The sequence below is a fragment of the Patiria miniata genome, unplaced genomic scaffold, assembly GCF_015706575.1.
Source record: "Patiria miniata isolate m_02_andy unplaced genomic scaffold, ASM1570657v1 HiC_scaffold_29, whole genome shotgun sequence".
Taxonomy (NCBI): Eukaryota; Metazoa; Echinodermata; class Asteroidea; order Valvatida; family Asterinidae; genus Patiria; species Patiria miniata.
Window position 1 is genome coordinate 21,233,793 of NW_024037068.1, and position 17,354 is coordinate 21,251,146.

The 17,354-nt window shown below is 39.9% G+C and overlaps 1 long non-coding RNA gene across 1 annotated transcript; it reads left to right on the top strand.

Moving 5' to 3' along the window:
- Positions 1 to 1,518: 1,518 nt before the first annotated feature.
- Positions 1,519 to 6,976, top strand: LOC119736240. Its single transcript, XR_005272294.1, has 3 exons — positions 1,519 to 1,588; positions 3,679 to 3,804; positions 6,144 to 6,976. It is a non-coding gene; the product is annotated as an uncharacterized LOC119736240 (long non-coding RNA).
- The last annotated feature ends 10,378 nt before the right edge of the window (positions 6,977 to 17,354 follow it).

Here is a 17,354-nt window from a genome sequence, read left to right on the forward strand (position 1 = left end):
CCGAACTTCACAGATATACGCAATAATAATACACTGACAAGTTCATCCTGCGGTTACACCCAATCATCGATTCTCAGCCTTAGACTGGCAATATGGCACCAGCTGTCAATGAAACCAGCAATGCTTACTCGTCATGGCATGGGCCTTATTCACGAGTTGGCCATTTTTGTCGAGTTCCCTATTTCATTAATTATTAATAGTGTAATGAATGGCGCCAGACTATTTATGCAGGCACAATGCAGCTTTATTTTATGTCATTTTTTGGGGTTAAATATGGATTTAAACATTGGGGAATGTTAAATGACAAATTTCAAATTATTCATTGAAGCAGACTGGAATTAACTTGCTTTCATATCTATTCGCAAATTCAAAACATTAAGATTTTACCTAACTTTCAATCCAATATGGCCGACTCGAATAAGGCTCATTGTTTAATTAATCACTTCCAACACACGTATATCCCAAAGTTAAGATACAGACAACCTGGGACAGTAGGCATATGGAAGAAACAGTATACAAATATAAAATGGTTTGAGGGTGGAAGTCGATATTCGCTCCCCGAGGTATTGGAAGTTGACAAACTAGCTAGTTCCCGAGGCGAAGCCGAGGGAACTAGCTAGTTTGTCAACTTCCAATACCAAGGGGAGCTAATATCGGCTGACCATCCGAAATAAACCATATTATATTTGTTTTACTATACCTCATACATATCAGAACCGATTTGGGGGTTTTTTTTTCGTTTCATAAAGGAACCTCAAACAATTTTTTTTTTTTAACTTGTCCAGTTCACCAAAAGAATCGTGTTGCTCAACTTCACTAGTTCAGTTCGTTTACCATACAGTGCAGATGTAAATACAGTAGCTTGTGTACAATATTTATGCTTGTGTATCCAGTAGTTTCGTTTGAATATAAAAGCTGGGGTTCATGTTTTACCCTCTGCAAGTTTTTCCTCATAAAAACGCAGTAGACCGATACAATATCCTTCCCTTGCCCCAAATTTGCCATCTACCGATCATAAAGATGCATTTGGTCCTTAAATCTTTTATATTTACCATTCCCTGTATAAAACAAATAACACTGCAAATATAACTTAGAGCTACATCGTTTGCTGAGTTAGAACTATTTTTTTGGCTAGTTAAGTTGTGAATATTTCGTCGATCGTACCACGATCTGACCTATCTGAATTTTTGACGAATTTGGGTTTTTAGCATATTCTGGTTATGCATGATGAAATCTTTATTTTCTGAAAATTTCAAATTCATAAGTGGCCTAATTAGCTAATTAAGCTGATTCAGCTAATTAAAAATGTTGACCTATCGCTACAAAATGCTAAATTATCATTTTCACGAACTGACGCATCGAGATAGGTCACTTCGTGAAACGCGTAAACAACGCTGTCAGTTTTCCACGAAGTGACTTATAGAGTCTGGTACCTGGACTTAATGTGGCCCCTATCACTTTCTTATGAAATTGAGTTACCAGGGTCAAGTCTTTAGCGTTATCAAAAACAACGGCGGCGTACACATGTCGTTTGATGGCTGAACGAAACTAGCAAGTTTCAACCGAGTTTCTGATTCTGTAAACGTCTGTAAGTATTGTTACGAACCCAGAATGCTTGATTACGGAAATCTAGCGCCCTCTGGATCACTCTTTCCATGAAGTACACAATCTTCTTGTTGTCTTTTATAGTTCCTGTATTTTACCTAATTATCGTAAATTGCCAACTTGCACTTTCATTCCCAGGGTCTCTTACCAAGCACAGCGCATGATGCAATACCACGCGCGCTACTGTATGCATTATTCATGTAGCGATGTACATGCGCGCGACTGACCACACCTCCCTTCGCCCCAGCGAGCTAAGTTCCTTTCCCCATAGCATGCGTGCTTTGGCGATCTCCGAGAGACTGCTCAGCGGCACGCAGCATTTCTCTCCCCCGTGCGTTACCCATGAACACTAACCGGAGTTCACGGTCCAGTTTTCTAGTCCCGTACTTAGCTCGAGGGAATGGAATGTTACCTTGCGTGGTCGCGTAGCTGGGCGTGGTAAGACATCCTGTGATGTAAATAACCTGTGACATAGCTTGTCACTCACTCCATCAAGGTTGCTCGAGATGTTGTGTAAACACTTTTGCACTCTGATCTAACTATTTGCACACATCTCTCTCTGTATTTGCACACTTCTCTCTCCATGTTTTCCCTTTGTAAATGCACACGTTTCTAGTCTCTTGCACTAGGCACTCTTAGTAAATCATGTGACTAGTCATGTGACCCTTAGACATGGAAGATTACTATTGGTTAATTCCTAAATCAGTGCTCATGCATTATTTAATCCCGAGACTTCTACTGCCTATAAATACCGGAGGTTTTCCTCACTTTCGGCAGTGCGGCGAACCACGAAACCAATGTAGTGCGACCGAACCCTAAACCCAAAGTTGTGCGGCGATCTTATATGTTGTGCGGTAATCGTATGATGTGCGACGAACTCGACTCTGACAGACCGATTGTTGTGCGACTCTTGTCACTACGAAGTATCGGCCTCCCTCGGTGGTTGAGGCGCGGTGAAGTAATAGTGCAATCACTAGTACTAGTGTTATTATGAAGCATCCTTCTCCTAGATCCCTCGAGGAGTGTGTAGAAGCTGGTGAAATAGTAATACACTAGTCCCAATGGTGCTGTGCGGTTTCGAATGGCCATTGGACTGCTAGTCTTAGCTTGAACATGTTGTGCGGTTGTCTGGTGTTCTAGCCCAGCCAGAGCTAGTTCATCCCCGTCACCACAGCGGACCGCTCCCGATGTGGTCAGCCGGCTCCCCGTAGCCATTCCCCCCGTAGTTCAGCTATGCTAGCCCGGTCTTGTCATAAACACTATCCTTGGTGCGTAGTGCCTCGATTGACCTTGGATACCCGATACGCCACATGCACACTTTGGTTCGAACTGTAGTGCGGCCTAGTACACTTGCTGGCCCCGTCCAGTTACCGTTGCCTCCCGGTCACCGTAGCGGACCGCTCCCGCTTCGGTCTGGCCGTCGATAACCCGTACCGTGCCGGTGCCCACTCAGTTCGTATTGGTTGACATGGTTTTGCCATAGTACATAGTACATGTATAGACTTTGTAGACACCAACCTGTTATCTCTATAACGCTACCAAAGACTATCAAAAGGAGAAACCTTATAGGTTGATGAAATCTAACAAAGTTATGTAAAGTGAAGAGATGAATAAATCAGTGTATTGACATGTGTGATTGTCACCCCAAAGCTCTGTTTCCCTCCAACTTATTGAATTATTGTTGACTCTAATAATGTTTCATGAACTGCTATTAGGGAACGCAACAGTATATTCCTTCTGTATTTTGATACTCGTATTGCAATATGTTCGTGTTGGGCTTTGTCTAAATACATGTTTTGCAGAGACTCGTGTGTATAATAGCCCAAAATCCTACACTCATTAGCCTATTGGCGTACTGTAGTGTAGACGGTATAGTGGGTAGTTTAATCAGTCAGAATAACACTTGAGTGGGGTTCGATTCCGAACTAATGCTTTTTAATGACATCTCGGTTGATATTTACGTTGATTCACTGACTGTCCTTTCGGGAAAATATTTATTCAATAAAAGGGCCAAACTAAGGTTGCTTTTTGAATATTATGATTCGTGATTGGTTTGGTTTGTTTGTGTTACAGAATGTGGATGTCTCAGTGGTTAATTGCAGCCAAAAATTTATACAGATCACCATTCGTCTACATAATTGAATGAAGTTTTGAAAACGCTTCGTTGAAAGGAAAGTGATCGATTCCTGGAGCATGAATGTAAGCATTTTTTAACATAAAGGTTATACTTTTGCTGCTTATTATTTTGGTTTTATACTGCCCGGCTCAGATCAAAAAAAGCATTGCGTCTGTTCTTCGTTTTTACGTTTTGTGCTTCGTTTCTCTCTTTTTAAATGTTTATTTAGTACTCCAGTCTTGCTACAATTCTAAAGTCAATGCAAATAACAAAGAGAATATAAATGGGGTGAACTGCAAATTCAGTTGCTATGATTTGTTTTAGTTCATATTGCAAAACATGTGAAAATCTAAAAAAAAAGACACAGACTGCAAGGTTAGAGACACCAGACATTTAACACATTCTGAATGATTTATCAATAATTCCCTTCAACAAACTGTAATTGTTTTATATTGATTTTCCATGTCGACTATATTGTTGCGTTCCCTAATAGCAGTTCATGAAACATTATTAGAGTCAACAATAATTCAATAAGTTGGAGGGAAACAGAGATTTGGGGTGACAGTCACACATGTCAATACACTGATTTATTCATCTCTTCACTTTACATAACTTTGTTAGATTTCATCAACCTATAGGGTTTCTGCTTTTGATAGTCTTTGGTAGCGTTATAGAGATAACAGGTTGGTGTCTACAAAGTCTATACATGTACTATGTACTATGGCAAAACCATGTCAACCAATACGAACTGAGTGGGCACCGGCACGGTACGGGTTATCGACGGCCAGACCGAAGCGGGAGCGGTCCGCTACGGTGACCGGGAGGCAACGGTAACTGGACGGGGCCAGCAAGTGTACCAGGCCGCACTACAGTTCGAACCAAAGTGTGCATGTGGCGTATCGGGTATCCAAGGTCAATCGAGGCACTATGCACCAAGGATAGTGTTTATGACAAGACCGGGCTAGCATAGCTGAACTACGGGGGGAATGGCTACGGGGAGCCGGCTGACCACATCGGGAGCGGTCCGCTGTGGTGACGGGGATGAACTAGCTCTGGCTGGGCTAGAACACCAGACAACCGCACAACATGTTCAAGCTAAGACTAGCAGTCCAATGGCCATTCGAAACCGCACAGCACCATTGGGACTAGTGTATTACTATTTCACCAGCTTCTACACACTCCTCGAGGGATCTAGGAGAAGGATGCTTCATAGTTCATAATAACACTAGTACTAGTGATTGCACTATTACTTCACCGCGCCTCAACCACCGAGGGAGGCCGATGCTTCGTAGTGACAAGAGTCGCACAACAATCGGTCTGTCAGAGTCGAGTTCGTCGCACATCATACGATTTACCGCACAACATATAAGTTCGCCGCACAACTTTGGGTTTAGGGTTCGTTCGCACTACATTGGTTTCGTGGTTCGCCGCACTGCCGAAAGTGAGGAAAACCTCCGGTATTTATAGGCAGTAGAAGTCTCGGGATTAAATAATGCATGAGCACTGATTTAGGAATTAACCAATAGTAATCTTCCATGTCTAAGGGTCACATGACTAGTCACATGGTTTACTAAGAGTGCCTAGTGCAAGAGACTAGAAACGTGTGCATTTACATAAGGAAAAACATGGAGAGAGAAGTGTGCAAATACAGAGATAGATGTGTGCAAATAGTTAGATCAGAGTGCAAAAGTGTTTACGCAACATCTCGAGCAACCTTGATGGAGTGAGTGACAAGCTAAAAGGTTACTGTGTCACAGGTTATTGACACCGCAGGATGTCTTACCACGCCCAGCTACGCGACCACGCAAGGTAACATTCCATTCCCTCGAGCTAAGTACGGGACTGGAAAACTGGACCGAGAACTCCAGTTAGTGTTCATGGGTAACACACGGGGGAGAGAAATGCTCCGTGCCGCTGAGCAGTCTCTCGGAGAACGCCAAAGCACGCATGCTATGGGGAAAGGAACTTAGCTCGCTGGGGCAAAGGGAGGTGTGGTCAGTCGCGCACATGTACATCGCTACATGAATAATGCATGCAGTAGCGCGCGTGGTATTGCATCATGCGCTGTGCTTGGTAAGAGACCCTGGGAATAAAAGTGCAAGTTGGCAATTTACGATAATTAGGTAAAATAAGGGAACAGCTAAAGACAACAAGAAGATTGTGTACTTCATGGACAGAGTGAATCCAGAGGGCGCTAGATTTCCATAATCAAGCATTCTGGGTTCGTAACAATATTAAAAGAAGAGATTCTGAATTTAAATTAATAAAAAAGTATTGATTACTGAATGCATGAACCACCTGCCACAGTCTGCCTCGGAATGTAACGGGAAAATGCTCAGCCTTAAAACAAAGGGCGACTACTGATTGCCGATAAAATGTTGAGTGAATGTATTTCTATTCTTTTTTGTGTGTATTACTCCAGATTTTCGATGTGTTGTGCTTGTAACTCCACAATCTTTGAACCAGGAGCTGTTCCTTAGCCGTCACTGTTATCACCTTTGATCTACATCCTTCACTAATGCCAGACTTATCTTGAAATATTAAGAGATACCTCTTTTATTGTCAGTTCTCGCACTATTTCATTTATGCACCTATAGTAAAACTAAAAACTAAAAACAGTAATTAAGAACAAATAAAGGAAATTCATTGCTAAGAACGTTTCAAGTAAAGCCCTTATTTTTAAATTTGAAAGATTGCTGAGAACAACTCTCTGCAATGCCTCTCTGTTGAACCCTTTACAACAGACCTGCATCATGCTTTCGTTTTGATTATGGTCAGTCCCAGTTCAAACATCAAGGCAGTACATGTCTTTCTACATAATTAATTTGTGTTTCGATTTACTTTTTTCTATCCCTTGAGTGGCCCTTAAATATGGCCTGTTCTGATAGTCGATTCTCAAAAAAACCAAAATCTTCATTGTATTAACGCGACTAAACATCCTATTTACATTCAATTTTGACGTTTTGAGCATTGTTAATTAAAATGCAGCCGATTTTTTTTAAATGTATGTCATTATGTATGTATGTCATTGAGATATATCATATTTTTTTAAGGGGGAGGATTTTACAAAGTATCTGCAGAAAACTGCTGTTTTTAGGGAATAATAGGTTTAAATAATGAGAAAGCACACTTTGAAGAATAAAAAAAAATAGAAAACAAAGATTTGAAGATTATGAGAGTGTACATGTACGTTTATCGTTCTGTTTCAGTGTAACTTGAACTTGTGAGTCTTGTGTAAACAAAATACCTGTTTTGTCCACGGATTTTATTTCTTGATTTTTTTACAGAATAAGAATAACAAAATAATGGAATAAAAGTACACCTTTACAATGAATTCGTTCAAGAATTATTACTAGGAGGTATACACAATGTATTCAACAAGTTTCTATGCACCCCGTATATATTTCCTTCACTATAACAGCGTTTTAATTTGTAAGAGCTTATTAATCTCTAATAACAATAATGTTAATATAAAAAACAACAGATTGCAACGAACCTCCATATGACTTAACGTGAAGAGGTTCGCGCGCGCGCATGCGCATATGACATAAGTCACTATCAGCTACAGAGAAATCGAAATTGTTCGTTTCTCGAAGTGACTTATCTGGATAGGTCGCCGTTCGCGCGCATGAAAAATGAAAATTAAATTTTCACGAAGTGACCTATCTAGATTGGTCGCCGTTCGCGCGCATGAAATATGAAAATAAAATTTTCACGAAGTGACTTATGGATTTCGCGCCTATTTTTCACCTGGTGATGATGAGTTTTTGCCTTAGAAACATTTTAAAATCATAATTCAACTATCCAACTTTATTATATATAAAAACTGAGTCAACAAAAATTAGTGTTCTGGCTGAAAGAGTGGATGCAAAATAGGCCCAACTTCAAACGCGTTTTTTTTCGAAATGGCAAAAACTGAGATAGGTCAGATCGTGGTACGATCGACGATTTGAGTAGTGAGTAGGGTCTTCATCGGACAAGACAAAATAATTGTATGCATAATGCACAAAGACAATGGACTCATTAGCATATCAATGAAACCAATTAGCATATCGATGGATGATGTTAGCATAATAAAAGAGCGCATGGGCGTGTGTAAGTTTTACCGGACAAGGGATGGGTCTAAAAAATGTATTGGACAAAGGGGAAACCCATCCCCTAGATGGAATATTGGACAGAGGAAGACTGGAACTGGAATAGTGGACAAGGGGAAAACATGAACTGAAATATTGGACAAAGGGGGGCAGCCCATCCCCTAGATGGAATAGCGGACAGAGGAAGACCTGAACCAGAATAGCGGACAAAGGGAGACTTGAACTGGAGTAGAGGACAAAGATGAATGTCAAACGTTTGAAATGACCAAGACTATCATATGTATTCATTCAAAGCAGTATGCAAACAGTGAATAATAAAAGCAAAATGCAGGCCACACCAACAGAGTGCCAATTAAGCCGACTAGCTGGAAATCTTGTGAAAAAATGTTTTTACTCTGGTAAAAATGGAGAGTGTGAGCGACCTTGGGAGAACTTAATGATGAATCTCGGTCTATCAAGAGCCGCTATGTATAGACATTTAGAGGAAAACAAATTTTGTGAATGGGGGCAATGTTTTAACGCACTTATAGAGTGGAAACGACGCGAATATAAAAATGCCACGATTGAACGATTATTAAATGCCTGTCGATTTTGCGGTATTGATCATAACGCTTACAATTTTTTGCTGCAGTTAACCATTACCCTTCCCCCCTTCCAAAAAAGAAAGAAAGAAAGTAACAATCATGATTGTCTAATTGAAGAATTTATCTTTTAGTAAATTATTATCGAGTACGGCGAACATCGTCTAGAATGGAACAACCCTTAAGATTTGTTGCGAATGACTGATCCCGGTAGTCCATTGTGCAATCCACACGGACAAGTTCGTGTACGTGTACAGACATACAAGAGTTTCTTCTAGTCGAGTTTGAAAAAAGTTTGAAAAATTAATTTATGTATTTGTAGTAAACAAACACTCACCGGTGAACAGCGTACTTGCACGGTATAGTCCGATGATTGTTTTAACCATGGAGGAATTGTGTTAATAATAGATCAGAGAGCTAATGAATCCATGCGTTCTAGATCTATACGGAGACCGATGGTCGATCACCCCTCGATGACCGCACCGATCATGGAGCAAATAAATAACTCCGTGCTTCTGCACCGATATTTGCCTTGTCATATCGTGTGTGTTATCCAGGTGCAATAACAATTGCACAATACTGTCGACTCTCATTATAATTATTATAAAGAGCACTTTTATAAAGAGGTTCTGCTTATAAAAAGCAAATTCTGAGGTCCCAAATCTCAGGGTCTCTTTGTGTTTCTTTGTTTCGCTGTCCTTTCATAACAAAAAGAAGAGGTAATAAAGAGGTAATTTGGCTAGTCCCATCGACCTTGTTATAACGAGAGTCGACTGTATTCTTCCACATTACCGCCAGAACCATCTATGTACGTATATCTGTGTGCGGTGGTCGTAGAAAATACAAACTTTCAGGGTCGGCTCACTCGGTACGGTGCGTACAGTATGTACACGTACATCTGTATTAAGGGACTGACTGCATCCTACATGTACACATTGTATATTTACACCGTCCGATCAGATAGCGCTGTTTCCCTAATCCATAAAGACGTAATTCTTTCAAGACGTGTTCATTATATCGATTATCTTTCACCGACTGAACCTACCTGCATGTACAGTGGGGGATGGATTATTGAGCGTTCTAAATATCGATTGCCAGGAGTTACGCAACAGTAGTGAACGCTGACTCCCTTTATTGGCAATGGGACTTAATTGGCAGCGCACGGCATGTGCGGGAGCTTCAAAAATCTGTACGTGAAAGAAGTCAATGAAGTTGACTGACTAAACATGATTTCAAGCCTTAATACCCCTTTACCGTTGTCTGTACAGGAATGCACCGAACCCTAGTGTACCACCGTGCCGGACTTGTTTACAAAATCAAGGATATATATATAACTAGGTCTTTTTGTGTTAAAGCAATAGTACGTACTTCTATTTTATATTGAAGATTTAGAGTGTCATAAGGCAACTAACTTTTTTACCCCAACAATGTCCCAAAGTTGGACACGGTGCGTGATAAAGCCATACATGAAGCATTAAAGACCGTAAACATTTCGGGGATTATTGACAGGGCGCCCAAACACTAATTATATGACTGCTTGACAGTAGGGCTTTCCCGATTGTTTAACTGTAAGACAACACCAACAAAGAAAAATACAACTGCAGAAAGTGTATACATGATAACATTATTGCTTTATTGACGTCATTTCTCAATGAAACACTCGTGGGTTTTTTTAATTTGTTTTTAAATGTATTCTTTGCAATTAAATCATCAGTGATCTTAATGTAACGTTGACTAGTCTTTAATCGTTACTGTCTTCCTCGTTAACGTCATCTTCATCTAATTGATGGAACAGGCCGTCAAATTTGGCCTGGTGTTTAGATATCCCGGCTGACAGCCGTGGGCAGTAGAATACCGGAATGAATGACTCTGTCTTCGATCTCGTCCACAATTTCTTGATGAGTATCATTATCTTTCAGATGTATGTAACTTGACAAAAAATCTTTGTATTTGTTGAAAAAGATTCGCTTGACTGCCCACAAGGCCTTTTCCGTGGCCTGATCTTCACTCATGCCCTCGTTGATGTACTTTTCATGTTTTTCACTCCACATCTCATCAATCGCTTCTTTTGCCTCTCCCAACCAGTCTAAATAGGCTGCATTGTCTTCCAAATCAGAACTAGACTCATCTTCATCCGATGATTCGTCATCTTCCACCTCCGTGACGGATTCGGAATCATTTTCCTCAAGATCTTCGTCTTCATCATACGTAGATTCAGTTTCATAGTTTTCCATTTCCGGATCTTCAAATCTACTGCTTTTAAATTCAGGTTCAGAATTATCCACCTCAACTTCGTCTATGTCGGATTCATCTTCAGCATGTGCATTTTCGGTATGTCTCAAGAGGTTATATCTCCGTCCAAAGCGTTTGTCACACTGGTGACAAGCATAGGGTTTGACTGCAGAAATAGTATTCATGTTGAAGCTTTGAAGGTTAATCTCCGAATGGTAAGGAACGGATGAAATCATTTAATATATATCTACTTATTTGGTTACTCATTTCGTTACTCATTTACTCATTTCGTTACTCATTTACTCAGTTCGTTACTCATTTACTCATTTCGTTACTCATTCACTCATTTGCTACTCATTTGATTACTCATTCACTCATTTGCTACTCATTTACTCAGTTCGTTACTCATTCACTCATTTGCTACTCATTCACTCATTTGCTACTTATTTGGTTACTCATTCACTCATTTGCTACTCATTTCGTTACACATTTGGTTACTCATTTCGTTACTCATTTACTCATTTCGTTACTCATTTAATCATTTCGTTACTCATTTACTCATTTCGTTACTCATCATTACTCATCATTTAATCAAATGAGTAAATGAGTAACGAAATGAGTAAATGAGTAACTCTATAAGTGCGTTAAAACATTGCCCCCATTCACAAAATTTGTTTTCCTCTAAATTTCTATACATAGCGGCTCTTGATAGACCGAGATTCATCATTAACTTCTCCCAAGGTCGCTCACACTCTCCATTTTTACCAGAGTAAAAACATTTTTTTCACAAGATTTCCAGCTAGTCGGCTTAATTGGCACTCTGTTGGTGTGGCCTGCATTTTGCTTTTATTATTCACTGTTTGCACACTGCTTTGAATGAATACATATGATAGTCTTGGTCATTTCAAACGTTTGACATTCATCTTTGTCCTCTACTCCAGTTCAAGTCTCCCTTTGTCCGCTATTCTGGTTCAGGTCTTCCTCTGTCCGCTATTCCATCTAGGGGATGGGCTGCCCCCCTTTGTCCAATATTTCAGTTCATGTTTTCCCCTTGTCCACTATTCCAGTTCCCGTCTTCCTCTGTCCAATATTCCATCTAGGGGATGGGTTTCCCCTTTGTCCAATACATTTTTTTAGACCCATCCCTTGTCCGATAAAACTTACATACGCCCATGCGCTCTTTTATTATGCTAACATCATCCATCGATATGCTAATTGGTTTCATTGATATGCTAATGAGTCCATTGTCTTTGTGCATTATGCATAAAATTATTTTGTCTTGTCCGATGAAGACCCTACTCACTACTGATTTGTATCAGTGTTGTAGTCGAGACCGGATAGTCCGAGACCGAGACCAAGACCGAGACCTGAAGTTGCGAGACCGAGACCGAGACCGAGACCAGCCCCTTCAAGGCGGACCGAGACCGAGACCGAAATGGTCCGAGACCGAGACCGAGACCGAGACCGCGGATAATAAATAACAATAATCTAAATAAACATCAAGACACTAATTACAGCTGAACAGTCTGTCCTTGAGATGTTGATGTTCATGGGGATGTGAAGGAAGTGATTGAAAGTTAGGAATCACTTGTACCTGCTTAATTGTGTCATGCGAGTGCTCTTCGTGTTTGCTTCATGCCATAAATTACAGCATGGGAACAGAATTTGTTATTGTCCCAATCATTAAAAAAATTGGAAGCAACCTAATTTAAAGAAGGGGAAAACCTTATTTGATGAACTCCATATATTTTTGCCACTTTAAAAAATTTTTTTTACAAATATTGTTTAACTACTATAAAGTGTAAATCTGATGAAGAAACTCTAACTTAAGAGTACGATAATTTGTACTAGTTTTTGCAAAACTTGAACATGTTGAAACTTGACAAAAGTAAAAAATTAAAGGTGGATGTTTCATCTGTTATAGGAACTCGGACCCCAAACTCCACAGCCACCCCTTGGTTTCAGCAATGACCACTAACGGATATTTAAATGCAACTTTAATTTTACATTGGACCTCCTTGTAAACCTGATTCGAAAAAAAATTGGAGCAAGAAAATATTGATTTATTTCAGTCATGGAATATAGATTTGTACAAAAAAAATTGAGAGATGGTGGCCGGATATGGATTGATCTGCCCCCCCCCCCCCCCCACATCCCTCTTTGTGATTCTCCTTCCAACCCTGCATGTTTGTGTGTCCCCTACATGTTTGTTTCTTGTTCATCTGTCATTTACCTCTGAAGAAGGCCTGGCTAAGGCTGAAATGTAATGCCACTTTATTTTTGTTTAATGTCAATAACGTTACATATACTATAGAAGATTGATGAACCATATTTGCCTGATCTATCTTCTGTTATTCAGCCCGCCGTCATCATCGTCATTAGCCTATTTGAGAACATGGCCGACACAATAGAATGGCGCTGTCACAAACTGAATGTGGTGGGCGAGATGTACTTTTGGGATTCATGGCTCAGTGGGCACGCCTCTCTGTGTTTTGTACCGTGCCAGCGTATCGCCTGCATCGGCTACTTTGCCGGGCGATTTACTTGAATATTTTAGTGATTAACAATTACGACATATTGCCAATATATTAATAGTTTATTGTGATGGCCGTAAACAGCATATAGTGATTAATGGAACACAATTCTTCCCGACTTATGCAAATGCAATTGACATTTAGGAAGGAGACGAGGCAGGCAATTAGACTCTATTTTTGTGTTACCATGGCAGTAGCTCAATTTGTGTTTATCACAGATGAAAAGATGAATACATGGCGAGTCAAAAAGAAAGTGACAGTATGAAAAAAAAAATGGCACGCTCCATTTTGTAAAAAAATACAATTGGGATAAAGAACATGTTATTGAGTAGTAACTGTGAACATTTCACGTAATTTGCATACTCTATTCCCAAGTCGTGTCTATTTTAATAAAGAGATCACAAAATTCAGCTGTCCACCACTAATACCAATTTAACGGTCTACGAATTGATGAATATCCATTAATAAATATAATGAAAAAAAAACCTTTTCCCGCCTCCACGAATAAAGGAAAAATTAAAAAGGAAAATAAAAAAATATCACCAATATTTCTAGGGAAAAAGAGTTGAATTGTTCCCCATATTCAAAATACAAAATCTGACGGTAAAAATAATGTTTCAGTCTTGATTCATAAGATTGAAATCTCAGTTGTATTTGGAATCAATAAGGATGGCTATAAAGTGCTTGTTTCAACAGATCGTCCCACAATAAAAACGAGAAATAAGAAGAGGAGCAATGGTTATTGGACTATGCCTCACTCACTAGAAAAAGAAGAGAGACATGTCCATTAGCATCACACTGCAGTCACATTTGCCCTAAACTGATTCTTTACTTAACCCTAAAAGGGCCGGGGCGGAATCCGCCCCCAACTTTTTGGCTGGTCTCGACTCGAGACCAGCCAAAATATCGAGACCAAAGGAGACCGAGACCGAGACCAAGACCGAGACCACAGCTCCCAAGACCAAGACCGAGACCGAGACCGGCAAAAAGTGGTCTCGAGACCGAGACCGAGACCGAGACCGGTCTCGAGACCTACAACACTGATTTGTATGAACAGAAATTCATCCGTTTCCAGTGGAACCATTTGTTTTAACTTGAACCAAAAAAATCCTTTGGGGTTTTATAAGTTTCAGAATACATTTCATTTACACTGATGACGTCATCAGTTAAAATGTCCAAACTTAATATTGATTTAGTTCAGGCAGGATAACGTTCGTCATACAGTGAAAATGACTTTTGAAAATATGGAAATATAATGAATTTATAAGTGTGCGTATAATTAGTAACACTTAACTCCCTGTTTCGATTTGAATCTAAAGGAAAGAAAACTGATCATTTACAAATTCTTTCTACAATAACTTCCAGTCCGATGACGTCATGACATGAAAAGCTGGCAAAAAGCTATGCGATTTGTGACAACTAAAGGGTAAAACTTGTCGGCTTTCCCAGGGAAAAGCACAATACAGCATGCACGTGCAGTCCTGCAGGTGTAAACACTTGAAGTGAATATATTTGTATTGGTTTTTTTTATTCGATATTTTAAAAAAGTCCATTACCTTTCCACTGAAGGTTATTTTTTTCACAGCATGACGCAGGTCATTCGTTTACAACCTTAACAAATACCAAGGATAACACACTGACAAAAATAGTCATGTGGCTTCCCACAATCATTTCCTACCTAATTGAAAAGGGACCAGTTTTCATTGAAACCAGCCATGCTTTGCGCCATGCCATTGTTAAATGACTCCCAACAGACTTATCCCAAACTTAAGTTAGACAGTAGGCATATGGAATCAAAATGACCAATGGGTGCACTGAACCAATTCAAGCCCCATTGAAAACAGCATGGGGGTCGCGAGGGGGGGGGGGCAAGGGGGGCACTTCCCCTCCCCCCACCCCCACCCCCGGAAAAGCAAAAAAAAAAAAAAAAAAGGAAGAAAAAAAAAAAAGAGGCGCAAAGACAAAGTGGTGTAAATTTCATGAGTGGGGGGGGGGGGGGGGAATGTCCCTGCCCCCCTCTAAAACTGATAAATCGAGAATGTGTTGAGAAATACAATCATTTTTTGGCAAAAAAAATGTTTTGCCCGCTTCTAGAAAATAATCCTGGCGACGCCCATGGAAAACAGTGTAAAAGCAACAAAGTTCAGGGCCAAATAACATGCACGCCGACATCACTGGGCTTTCTCAAAGAAAAATTAAATTACTTTGTTGTCCTTCATCTGCCTATTTCTTTTCAATTTTTGGTGGGTTAGCCAATTACATTTTTTAATATTCACAACAAAACTTACTCACCTCCCAAAAAATGATACTTCCCAAGGGTGCATGCAGCCATTTTACAAATGGCGTCCATCCACTTTCTTGGGCAAATAGGACCCATTTTTCAACCGTGATTTTATCAAATCTGCTCTCACATGGAAGCCCAAAAACTGGGGAGTTGATCCTCGGCTATATTTACACAATTCAACCCTTTTTTGAGCCAAAGTTTCTCCTTTTTCAAAAGAAATTGTGGGGGCACTTTTTATGCTAATTGGCTGGCGTAGAAATTCTCATTTGAATTAGTTCACTGCACCCTAATGGTCGTTATGGATTCTAAATCAAATTGTATGTGCAAACTACAATTCTAAACTGAGAACATGGAGAGTTTGACAATTTGAGCACAACTGCACATTTTATTTTAAGACGCAGTCCATCATTTGTAATTTGTGCATTTTGTGCACTTATAAACAATTACACACGGACAAAGACATGATAATAGGTTTAAGAATGAGACCCGGTACAATAGGTACAATAACGATTAAGCAAATCAGGAAAGAACCTTATTAAGTGTAAGTCTTGATCATCGATTTTTAAAAAAAGGTTTCGGGCAAATGAAACTACAGTAGTACACTCTTTTAAAGCTATAGTCCATCATTTGCAGCCATCCGAAAAGTAACTGGCGTAATTATTGTTGAAAAACATACTTGGTTGGAAGATAGTAAGTGGACTAAACTCCCTGTGAAATTATTCTTTCTGGCAAGCTGTCATTTTGAAGTAATCAACGAAAGAAGGCCCTTCCAACGGTGCGTCTTCACTGTAGGAAATTTAAATAAGTAGTTCGTTTTGTTATTCGGCGAAGCGCGCGCAAGCATTGGCACGACGCACACGCGCGCGCGGTTGCTATAACTTGTCGGATCAGCTCGCGATTTTGCGTATAGCTGCACAATTCAAAACATGATTCAGCAACTTTTGATTTGAAATTGAGATCCTAGAATGCTGTTTTTCTCGGAATATACAGCTGAAGCTGAACTGAAACTTCATCAGGTTAGTTGTTCAGTATCCTTCATTAGATTTTGAACACTTTTGTTGTTGCAAACGAATGCACAAATTACAAATGATGGACTATATCTATAAACCAATGTTGAGTTCATTCCCGTATATGACACCACGTTGAAATGGAATGTTTCTAAAAAAGGAAGTTCTATTTTGTCTCACAAATAGATCACCTTTCGATGATCTGCAGGTTTCGTATGATTGAACAGAAGAGGTAAATGAGAATAGATGATAAAAGGTATGGTCCATCATTTGTAATTTGTGCATTTTGTTCGGCTGAAGCAACAAAAGTGTTCAAAATCTAAACAAGGGTGCTGAACAACTAACCTGATGAAGTTTCAGCTCAGCTTCAGCTGTATGTTTCGAGAAAAGCAACATTCTAGTATCACGATTTCAAATCAAAAGTTGCTGAATCATGTTTTGAATCGAGCCTGAATTCAGCGCTCGAGACACGTTCTCACTGAGCCGATTGCAGCTACGCGATGTTGCGCACCGATCCGGCGAATTATAGCAACCACGCGCGCGTGTGCGTCGTGTCAACGCTTGCACGCGCTTCGCCTAATAAAAAAAAGAACTACAAACGGAAATTTCCAACGGTGCTTCTTAAGACGCACCGTTGGAAAGGCCTACTCTCGTTGATTTCTTCAAAATGACAGCTTGCCAGAAAGAATGATTTCACAGGGAGTTTAGTCCCATTACTATTAGAGAGAGAGCCAGGGGTCATTTATTTTTTTGAAATGACCAAGTGTAAAGTGGATATTTTTGGAAAGGTTACACATTGCGGTACTTGAATTGGCTAGTCTTATGGTTACCTGGCGGTGGACTTGGATACCAGGCGCAGATAAGTGACGTCACATAAGCAGTGATAAGGAAATGCAACAGC